This window comes from Mycteria americana, chromosome 20 (assembly GCF_035582795.1).
Source record: "Mycteria americana isolate JAX WOST 10 ecotype Jacksonville Zoo and Gardens chromosome 20, USCA_MyAme_1.0, whole genome shotgun sequence".
NCBI lineage: Eukaryota > Metazoa > Chordata > Aves > Ciconiiformes > Ciconiidae > Mycteria > Mycteria americana.
In genome coordinates, this window is record NC_134384.1 from 7,979,264 (window position 1) to 7,991,496 (window position 12,233).

The following is a 12,233-nucleotide window of genomic DNA, read 5'->3' on the forward strand; positions in this document are numbered from 1 at the left end:
AGCCCGGCTCCCAAATTCGAAACGTCCAGCGATTGCGCCCACACGAACGCTGCCAGCCCTGAAAGCCCTACCTGCTTTTCACTGTCCCTTGGAACTGCATTCGCTGCCGCACAGACATTCGCGCTCTGCAAAAGCCTTGGTTGGTTATGATGCAACAATGCCTATGTGACTCTGGCAGAGCCCGGCTGCCAAATTCGAAACGTCCAGCGATTGCGTCCACACGAAAGCTGCCAGCACTGAAAGCTCGACCTGGTTTTCACTGTCCCTTGGAACTGCATTCGCTGCCGCACAGACATTCGCGCTCTGGAGGAGCTTTGGTTGGTTATGATGCAACAATGCCTATGTGACTCTGGCAGAGCCCGGCTACAAAAGTCGAAACGTCCAGAGATTGTGCCCACACGAAAGCTGCCAGAACTGAAATCTGTACCTGGTTTTCACTGTCCCTTTTAACTGCACTCGCTGCTGCACAGACATTCGCACTCTGCAAGAGCTTTGGATGGTTATGATGCAACAATGCCTATGTGACTCTGGCAGAGCCCGGCTGCCAAATTTGAAACGTCCAGCGATTGCGCCCACACGAAGGCTGCCAGCCCTGAAAGCCCTACCTGGTTTTCACTGTCCCTTGGAACTGCATTCGCTGCCGCACAGACATTCGCGCTCTGCAAGAGGTTTGGTTGGTTATGATGCAACAATGCCTATGTGACTCTGACAGACCCCGGCTGCCAAATTCGAAACGTCCAGCGATTGCGCCCATACGAAAGCCGCCAGCACTGAAAGCTCGACCTGGTTTTCACTGTCCCTTGGAACTGCATTCGCTGCCGCAGAGACATTCGCGCTCTGCAAAAGCCTTGGTTGGTTATGATGCAACAATGCCTATGTGACTCTGGCAGAGCCCGGCTGCCAAATTCGAAACGTCCAGCGATTGCGCCCACACGAAAGCTGCCAGCACTGAAAGCTCGACCTGGTTTTCACTGTCCCTTGGAACTGCATTCGCTGCCGCACAGACATTCGCGCTCTGGAGGAGCTTTGGTTGGTTATGATGCAACAATGCCTATGTGACTCTGGCAGAGCCCGGCTACAAAATGCGAAACGTCCAGAGATTGTGCCCACAGGAAAGCTGCCAGCCCTGAAATCTGTACCTGATTTTCACTGTCCCTTTTAACTGCATTCGCTGCTGCACAGACATTCGCGCTCTGCAAGAGCTTTGGATGGTTATGATGCAACCATGCCTATGTGACTCTGGCAGAGCCCGCTGCCAAATTTGAAACATCCAGCGATTGCGCCCACTGGAAAGCTGCCAGCCCTGAAATCTGTACCTGGTTTTCACTGTCCCTTGGAACTGCAATCGCTGCCGCACAGACATTCGCGCTCTGCAAAAGCCTTGGTTGGTTATGATGTAACAATGCCTATGTGACTCTGGCAGAGCCCGGCTCCCAAATTCGAAACGTCCAGCGATTGCGCCCACACGAAAGCTGCCAGCCCTGAAAGCCCTATCTGGTTTTTACTGTCCCTTGGAACTGCATTCGCTGCCGCAGAGACATTGGTGCTCTGCAAAAGCCTTGGTTGGTTATGATGCAACAATGCCTATGTGACTCTGGCAGAGCCCGGCTGCCAAATTCGAAACGTCCAGCGATTGCGCCCACACGAAAGATGCCAACCCTGAAAGCCCTACCTGGTTTTCACTGTCCCTTGGAACTGCATCCGCTGCCGCACAGACATTCGCGCTCTGGAGGAGCGTTGGTTGGTTATGATGCAACAATTCCTATGTGACTCTGGCAGAGCCCGGCTACAAAATGCGAAACGTCAAGAGATTGTGCCCACACGAAAGCTGCCAGAACTGAAATCTGTACCTGATTTTCACTGTCCCTTGGAACTGCATTCGCTGCCGCACAGACATTCGCACTCTGCAATAGCTTTGGATGGTTATGATGCAACAATGCCTATGTGACTCTGGCAGAGCCCGGCTGCCAAATTCGAAAGGTCCAGCGATTGCGCCCATACGAAAGCTGCCAGCACTGAAAGCTCGACCTGGTTTTCACTGTCCCTTGGAACTGCATTCGCTGCCGCAGAGACATTGGTGCTCTGCAAAAGCCTTGGTTGGTTATGATGCAACAATGCCTATGTGACTCTGGCAGACCCCGGCTGCCAAATTCGAAACGTCCAGCGATTACGCCCACAGGAAAGCTGCCAGCCCTGAAAGCCCTACCTGGTTTTCACTGTCCCTTGGAACTGCATTCGCTGCCACACAGACATTCGCGCTCTGCAAGAGCTTTGGTTGGTTTTGATGCAACAATGCCTATGTGACCCTGGCAAATCCCGGCTGCCAAATTCGAAACGTCCAGCGATTGCGCCCACACGAAAGCTGCCAGCCCTGAAAGCCCTACCTGGTTTTCACTGTCCCTTGCAACTGCATTCGCTGCTGCAAAGACATTCGCGCTCTGCAAGAGCCTTGCTTGGTTATGATGCAACAATGCCTATGTGACTCTGGCAGAGCCCGGCTGCCAAAGTCGAAACGTCCAGCGATTGCGCCCACACGCAAGCTGCCAGCACTGAAAGCTCGACCTGGTTTTCACTGTCCCTTGGAATTGCATTCGCAGCCGCACAGACATTCGCGCTCTGCAAGAGCTTTGGTTGGTTATGATGCAACAATGCCTATGTGACTCTGGCAGAGCCCGGCTGCCAAATTTGAAACGTCCAGCGATTGCGCCCACACGAAAGCTGCCAGCCCTGAAAGCCCTACCTGGTTTTCACTGTCCCTTGGAACTGCATTCGCTGCCGCACAGACATTCGTGCTCTGCAAAAGCCTTGGTTGGTTATGATGTAACAATGCCTATGTGACTCTGGCAGAGCCCGGCTGCCAAATTCGAAACGTCCAGCGATTGCGCCCACACGAAAGCTGCCAGCACTGAAAGCTCGACCTGGTTTTCACTGTCCCTTGGAACTGCATTCGCTGCCGCACAGACATTCGCGCTCTGCAAGAGCTTTGGATGGTTATGATGCAACAATGCCTATGTGACTCTGGCAGAGCCCGGCTACAAAATGCGAAACGTCCAGAGATTGTGCCCACACGAAAGCTGCCAGAACTGAAATCTGTACCTGGTTTTCACTGTCCCTTTTAACTGCATTCGCTGCTGCACAGACATTCGCACTCTGCAAAAGCCTTGGTTGGTTATGATGTAACAATGCCTATGTGACTCTGGCAGAGCCCGGCTGCCAAATTCGAAACGTCCAGCGATTGCGCCCACACGAAAGCTGCCAGCCCTGAAAGCCCTACCTGGTTTTCACTGTCCCTTGGAACTGCATTCGCTGCCGCACAGACATTCGCGCTCTGCAAAAGCCTTGGTTGGTTATGATGTAACAATGCCTACATATGTGACTCTGGCAGAGCCCGGCTCCCAAATTCGAAACGTCCAGCGATTGCGCCCACACGAACGCTGCCAGCCCTGAAAGCCCTACCTGCTTTTCACTGTCCCTTGGAACTGCATTCGCTGCCGCACAGACATTCGCGCTCTGCAAAAGCCTTGGTTGGTTATGATGTAACAATGCCTATGTGACTCTGGCAGAGCCCGGCTGCCAAATTCGAAACGTCCAGCGATTGCGCCCACACGAAAGCTGTCAGCACTGAAAGCTCGACCTGGTTTTCACTGTCCCTTGGAACTGCATTCGCTGCCGCACAGACATTCGCGCTCTGCAAGAGCTTTGGATGGTTATGATGCAACAATGCCTATGTGACTCTGGCAGAGCCCGGCTGCCAAATTTGAAACGTCCAGCGATTGCGCCCACAAGAAAGCTGCCAGCCCTGAAAGCCCTACCTGGTTTTCACTGTCCCTTGGAACTGCATTCGCTGCCACACAGATATTCGCGCTCAGCAAAAGGCTTGGTTGGTTATGATGTAACAATGCCTATGTGACTCTGGAAGAGCCCGGCTCCCAAATTCGAAACGTCCAGCGATTGCGCCCACACGAAAGCTGCCAGCCCTGAAAGCCCTACCTGGTTTTCACTGTCCCTTGGAACTGCAATCGCTGCCGCACAGACATTCGCGCTCTGCAAAAGCCTTGGTTGGTTATGATGTAACAATGCCTATGTGACTCTGGCAGAGCCCGGCTCCCAAATTCGAAACGTCCAGCGATTGCGCCCACACGAAAGCTGCCAGCCCTGAAAGCCCTATCTGGTTTTTACTGTCCCTTGGAACTGCATTCGCTGCCGCAGAGACATTGGTGCTCTGCAAAAGCCTTGGTTGGTTATGATGCAACAATGCCTATGTGACTCTGGCAGAGCCCGGCTGCCAAATTCGAAACGTCCAGCGATTGCGCCCACACGAAAGCTGCCAGCCCTGAAAGCCCTACCTGGTTTTCACTGTCCCTTGGAACTGCATCCGCTGCCGCACAGACATTCGCGCTCTGGAGGAGCGTTGGTTGGTTATGATGCAACAATTCCTATGTGACTCTGGCAGAGCCCGGCTACAAAATGCGAAACGTCAAGAGATTGTGCCCACACGAAAGCTGCCAGAACTGAAATCTGTACCTGATTTTCACTGTCCCTTGGAACTGCATTCGCTGCCGCACAGACATTCGCACTCTGCAATAGCTTTGGATGGTTATGATGCAACAATGCCTATGTGACTCTGGCAGAGCCCGGCTGCCAAATTCGAAAGGTCCAGCGATTGCGCCCATACGAAAGCTGCCAGCACTGAAAGCTCGACCTGGTTTTCACTGTCCCTTGGAACTGCATTCGCTGCCGCAGAGACATTGGTGCTCTGCAAAAGCCTTGGTTGGTTATGATGCAACAATGCCTATGTGACTCTGGCAGACCCCGGCTGCCAAATTCGAAACGTCCAGCGATTACGCCCACAGGAAAGCTGCCAGCCCTGAAAGCCCTACCTGGTTTTCACTGTCCCTTGGAACTGCATTCGCTGCCACACAGACATTCGCGCTCTGCAAGAGCTTTGGTTGGTTTTGATGCAACAATGCCTATGTGACCCTGGCAAATCCCGGCTGCCAAATTCGAAACGTCCAGCGATTGCGCCCACACGAAAGCTGCCAGCCCTGAAAGCCCTACCTGGTTTTCACTGTCCCTTGCAACTGCATTCGCTGCTGCAAAGACATTCGCGCTCTGCAAGAGCCTTGCTTGGTTATGATGCAACAATGCCTATGTGACTCTGGCAGAGCCCGGCTGCCAAAGTCGAAACGTCCAGCGATTGCGCCCACACGCAAGCTGCCAGCACTGAAAGCTCGACCTGGTTTTCACTGTCCCTTGGAATTGCATTCGCTGCCGCACAGACATTCGCGCTCTGCAAGAGCTTTGGTTGGTTATGATGCAACAATGCCTATGTGACTCTGGCAGAGCCCGGCTGCCAAATTTGAAACGTCCAGCGATTGCGCCCACACGAAAGCTGCCAGCCCTGAAAGCCCTACCTGGTTTTCACTGTCCCTTGGAACTGCATTCGCTGCCGCACAGACATTCGTGCTCTGCAAAAGCCTTGGTTGGTTATGATGTAACAATGCCTATGTGACTCTGGCAGAGCCCGGCTGCCAAATTCGAAACGTCCAGCGATTGCGCCCACACGAAAGCTGCCAGCACTGAAAGCTCGACCTGGTTTTCACTGTCCCTTGGAACTGCATTCGCTGCCGCACAGACATTCGCGCTCTGCAAGAGCTTTGGATGGTTATGATGCAACAATGCCTATGTGACTCTGGCAGAGCCCGGCTACAAAATGCGAAACGTCCAGAGATTGTGCCCACACGAAAGCTGCCAGAACTGAAATCTGTACCTGGTTTTCACTGTCCCTTTTAACTGCATTCGCTGCTGCACAGACATTCGCACTCTGCAAAAGCCTTGGTTGGTTATGATGCAACAATGCCTATGTGACTCTGGCAGAGCCCGGCTGCCAAATTTGAAACGTCCAGCGATTGCGCCCACAAGAAAGCTGCCAGCCCTGAAAGCCCTACCTGGTTTTCACTGTCCCTTGGAACTGCATTCGCTGCCACACAGATATTCGCGCTCAGCAAAAGGCTTGGTTGGTTATGATGTAACAATGCCTATGTGACTCTGGAAGAGCCCGGCTCCCAAATTCGAAACGTCCAGCGATTGCGCCCACACGAAAGCTGCCAGCCCTGAAAGCCCTACCTGGTTTTCACTGTCCCTTGGAACTGCAATCGCTGCCGCACAGACATTCGCGCTCTGCAAAAGCCTTGGTTGGTTATGATGTAACAATGCCTATGTGACTCTGGCAGAGCCCGGCTCCCAAATTCGAAACGTCCAGCGATTGCGCCCACACGAAAGCTGCCAGCCCTGAAAGCCCTATCTGGTTTTTACTGTCCCTTGGAACTGCATTCGCTGCCGCAGAGACATTGGTGCTCTGCAAAAGCCTTGGTTGGTTATGATGCAACAATGCCTATGTGACTCTGGCAGAGCCCGGCTGCCAAATTCGAAACGTCCAGCGATTGCGCCCACACGAAAGCTGCCAGCCCTGAAAGCCCTACCTGGTTTTCACTGTCCCTTGGAACTGCATCCGCTGCCGCACAGACATTCGCGCTCTGGAGGAGCGTTGGTTGGTTATGATGCAACAATTCCTATGTGACTCTGGCAGAGCCCGGCTACAAAATGCGAAACGTCAAGAGATTGTGCCCACACGAAAGCTGCCAGAACTGAAATCTGTACCTGATTTTCACTGTCCCTTGGAACTGCATTCGCTGCCGCACAGACATTCGCACTCTGCAATAGCTTTGGATGGTTATGATGCAACAATGCCTATGTGACTCTGGCAGAGCCCGGCTGCCAAATTCGAAAGGTCCAGCGATTGCGCCCATACGAAAGCTGCCAGCACTGAAAGCTCGACCTGGTTTTCACTGTCCCTTGGAACTGCATTCGCTGCCGCAGAGACATTGGTGCTCTGCAAAAGCCTTGGTTGGTTATGATGCAACAATGCCTATGTGACTCTGGCAGACCCCGGCTGCCAAATTCGAAACGTCCAGCGATTACGCCCACAGGAAAGCTGCCAGCCCTGAAAGCCCTACCTGGTTTTCACTGTCCCTTGGAACTGCATTCGCTGCCACACAGACATTCGCGCTCTGCAAGAGCTTTGGTTGGTTTTGATGCAACAATGCCTATGTGACCCTGGCAAATCCCGGCTGCCAAATTCGAAACGTCCAGCGATTGCGCCCACACGAAAGCTGCCAGCCCTGAAAGCCCTACCTGGTTTTCACTGTCCCTTGCAACTGCATTCGCTGCTGCAAAGACATTCGCGCTCTGCAAGAGCCTTGCTTGGTTATGATGCAACAATGCCTATGTGACTCTGGCAGAGCCCGGCTGCCAAAGTCGAAACGTCCAGCGATTGCGCCCACACGCAAGCTGCCAGCACTGAAAGCTCGACCTGGTTTTCACTGTCCCTTGGAATTGCATTCGCTGCCGCACAGACATTCGCGCTCTGCAAGAGCTTTGGTTGGTTATGATGCAACAATGCCTATGTGACTCTGGCAGAGCCCGGCTGCCAAATTTGAAACGTCCAGCGATTGCGCCCACACGAAAGCTGCCAGCCCTGAAAGCCCTACCTGGTTTTCACTGTCCCTTGGAACTGCATTCGCTGCCGCACAGACATTCGTGCTCTGCAAAAGCCTTGGTTGGTTATGATGTAACAATGCCTATGTGACTCTGGCAGAGCCCGGCTGCCAAATTCGAAACGTCCAGCGATTGCGCCCACACGAAAGCTGCCAGCACTGAAAGCTCGACCTGGTTTTCACTGTCCCTTGGAACTGCATTCGCTGCCGCACAGACATTCGCGCTCTGCAAGAGCTTTGGATGGTTATGATGCAACAATGCCTATGTGACTCTGGCAGAGCCCGGCTACAAAATGCGAAACGTCCAGAGATTGTGCCCACACGAAAGCTGCCAGAACTGAAATCTGTACCTGGTTTTCACTGTCCCTTTTAACTGCATTCGCTGCTGCACAGACATTCGCACTCTGCAAAAGCCTTGGTTGGTTATGATGTAACAATGCCTATGTGACTCTGGCAGAGCCCGGCTGCCAAATTCGAAACGTCCAGCGATTGCGCCCACACGAAAGCTGCCAGCCCTGAAAGCCCTACCTGGTTTTCACTGTCCCTTGGAACTGCATTCGCTGCCGCACAGACATTCGCGCTCTGCAAAAGCCTTGGTTGGTTATGATGTAACAATGCCTACATATGTGACTCTGGCAGAGCCCGGCTCCCAAATTCGAAACGTCCAGCGATTGCGCCCACACGAACGCTGCCAGCCCTGAAAGCCCTACCTGCTTTTCACTGTCCCTTGGAACTGCATTCGCTGCCGCACAGACATTCGCGCTCTGCAAAAGCCTTGGTTGGTTATGATGTAACAATGCCTATGTGACTCTGGCAGAGCCCGGCTGCCAAATTCGAAACGTCCAGCGATTGCGCCCACACGAAAGCTGTCAGCACTGAAAGCTCGACCTGGTTTTCACTGTCCCTTGGAACTGCATTCGCTGCCGCACAGACATTCGCGCTCTGCAAGAGCTTTGGATGGTTATGATGCAACAATGCCTATGTGACTCTGGCAGAGCCCGGCTGCCAAATTTGAAACGTCCAGCGATTGCGCCCACAAGAAAGCTGCCAGCCCTGAAAGCCCTACCTGGTTTTCACTGTCCCTTGGAACTGCATTCGCTGCCACACAGATATTCGCGCTCAGCAAAAGGCTTGGTTGGTTATGATGTAACAATGCCTATGTGACTCTGGAAGAGCCCGGCTCCCAAATTCGAAACGTCCAGCGATTGCGCCCACACGAAAGCTGCCAGCCCTGAAAGCCCTACCTGGTTTTCACTGTCCCTTGGAACTGCATTCGCTGCTGCACAGACATTCGTGCTCTGCAAAAGCCTTGGTTGATTATGATGTAACAATGCCTATGTGACTCTGGCAGAGCCCGGCTGCCAAATTCGAAACGTCCAGTGATTGCGCCCACACGAAAGCTGTCAGCACTGAAAGCTCGACCTGGTTTTCACTGTCCCTTGGAACTGCATTCGCTGCCGCACAGACATTCGCGCTCTGCAAAAGCCTTGGTTGGTTATGATGCAACAATGCCTATGTGACTCTGGCAGAGCCCGGCTACAAAAGTCGAAACGTCCAGAGATTGTGCCCACACGAAAGCTGCCAGAACTGAAATCTGTACCTGGTTTTCACTGTCCCTTTTAACTGCACTCGCTGCTGCACAGACATTCGCACTCTGCAAGAGCTTTGGATGGTTATGATGCAACAATGCCTATGTGACTCTGGCAGAGCCCGGCTGCCAAATTTGAAACGTCCAGCGATTGCGCCCACACGAAGGCTGCCAGCCCTGAAAGCCCTACCTGGTTTTCACTGTCCCTTGGAACTGCATTCGCTGCCGCACAGACATTCGCGCTCTGCAAGAGGTTTGGTTGGTTATGATGCAACAATGCCTATGTGACTCTGACAGACCCCGGCTGCCAAATTCGAAACGTCCAGCGATTGCGCCCATACGAAAGCCGCCAGCACTGAAAGCTCGACCTGGTTTTCACTGTCCCTTGGAACTGCATTCGCTGCCGCAGAGACATTCGCGCTCTGCAAAAGCCTTGGTTGGTTATGATGCAACAATGCCTATGTGACTCTGGCAGAGCCCGGCTGCCAAATTCGAAACGTCCAGCGATTGCGCCCACACGAAAGCTGCCAGCACTGAAAGCTCGACCTGGTTTTCACTGTCCCTTGGAACTGCATTCGCTGCCGCACAGACATTCGCGCTCTGGAGGAGCTTTGGTTGGTTATGATGCAACAATGCCTATGTGACTCTGGCAGAGCCCGGCTACAAAATGCGAAACGTCCAGAGATTGTGCCCACAGGAAAGCTGCCAGCCCTGAAATCTGTACCTGATTTTCACTGTCCCTTTTAACTGCATTCGCTGCTGCACAGACATTCGCGCTCTGCAAGAGCTTTGGATGGTTATGATGCAACCATGCCTATGTGACTCTGGCAGAGCCCGCTGCCAAATTTGAAACATCCAGCGATTGCGCCCACTGGAAAGCTGCCAGCCCTGAAATCTGTACCTGGTTTTCACTGTCCCTTGGAACTGCAATCGCTGCCGCACAGACATTCGCGCTCTGCAAAAGCCTTGGTTGGTTATGATGTAACAATGCCTATGTGACTCTGGCAGAGCCCGGCTCCCAAATTCGAAACGTCCAGCGATTGCGCCCACACGAAAGCTGCCAGCCCTGAAAGCCCTATCTGGTTTTTACTGTCCCTTGGAACTGCATTCGCTGCCGCAGAGACATTGGTGCTCTGCAAAAGCCTTGGTTGGTTATGATGCAACAATGCCTATGTGACTCTGGCAGAGCCCGGCTGCCAAATTCGAAACGTCCAGCGATTGCGCCCACACGAAAGCTGCCAGCCCTGAAAGCCCTACCTGGTTTTCACTGTCCCTTGGAACTGCATCCGCTGCCGCACAGACATTCGCGCTCTGGAGGAGCGTTGGTTGGTTATGATGCAACAATTCCTATGTGACTCTGGCAGAGCCCGGCTACAAAATGCGAAACGTCAAGAGATTGTGCCCACACGAAAGCTGCCAGAACTGAAATCTGTACCTGATTTTCACTGTCCCTTGGAACTGCATTCGCTGCCGCACAGACATTCGCACTCTGCAATAGCTTTGGATGGTTATGATGCAACAATGCCTATGTGACTCTGGCAGAGCCCGGCTGCCAAATTCGAAAGGTCCAGCGATTGCGCCCATACGAAAGCTGCCAGCACTGAAAGCTCGACCTGGTTTTCACTGTCCCTTGGAACTGCATTCGCTGCCGCAGAGACATTGGTGCTCTGCAAAAGCCTTGGTTGGTTATGATGCAACAATGCCTATGTGACTCTGGCAGACCCCGGCTGCCAAATTCGAAACGTCCAGCGATTACGCCCACAGGAAAGCTGCCAGCCCTGAAAGCCCTACCTGGTTTTCACTGTCCCTTGGAACTGCATTCGCTGCCACACAGACATTCGCGCTCTGCAAGAGCTTTGGTTGGTTTTGATGCAACAATGCCTATGTGACCCTGGCAAATCCCGGCTGCCAAATTCGAAACGTCCAGCGATTGCGCCCACACGAAAGCTGCCAGCCCTGAAAGCCCTACCTGGTTTTCACTGTCCCTTGCAACTGCATTCGCTGCTGCAAAGACATTCGCGCTCTGCAAGAGCCTTGCTTGGTTATGATGCAACAATGCCTATGTGACTCTGGCAGAGCCCGGCTGCCAAAGTCGAAACGTCCAGCGATTGCGCCCACACGCAAGCTGCCAGCACTGAAAGCTCGACCTGGTTTTCACTGTCCCTTGGAATTGCATTCGCTGCCGCACAGACATTCGCGCTCTGCAAGAGCTTTGGTTGGTTATGATGCAACAATGCCTATGTGACTCTGGCAGAGCCCGGCTGCCAAATTTGAAACGTCCAGCGATTGCGCCCACACGAAAGCTGCCAGCCCTGAAAGCCCTACCTGGTTTTCACTGTCCCTTGGAACTGCATTCGCTGCCGCACAGACATTCGTGCTCTGCAAAAGCCTTGGTTGGTTATGATGTAACAATGCCTATGTGACTCTGGCAGAGCCCGGCTGCCAAATTCGAAACGTCCAGCGATTGCGCCCACACGAAAGCTGCCAGCACTGAAAGCTCGACCTGGTTTTCACTGTCCCTTGGAACTGCATTCGCTGCCGCACAGACATTCGCGCTCTGCAAGAGCTTTGGATGGTTATGATGCAACAATGCCTATGTGACTCTGGCAGAGCCCGGCTACAAAATGCGAAACGTCCAGAGATTGTGCCCACACGAAAGCTGCCAGAACTGAAATCTGTACCTGGTTTTCACTGTCCCTTTTAACTGCATTCGCTGCTGCACAGACATTCGCACTCTGCAAAAGCCTTGGTTGGTTATGATGTAACAATGCCTATGTGACTCTGGCAGAGCCCGGCTGCCAAATTCGAAACGTCCAGCGATTGCGCCCACACGAAAGCTGCCAGCCCTGAAAGCCCTACCTGGTTTTCACTGTCCCTTGGAACTGCATTCGCTGCCGCACAGACATTCGCGCTCTGCAAAAGCCTTGGTTGGTTATGATGTAACAATGCCTACATATGTGACTCTGGCAGAGCCCGGCTCCCAAATTCGAAACGTCCAGCGATTGCGCCCACACGAACGCTGCCAGCCCTGAAAGCCCTACCTGCTTTTCACTGTCCCTTGGAACTGCATTCGCTGCCGCACAGACATT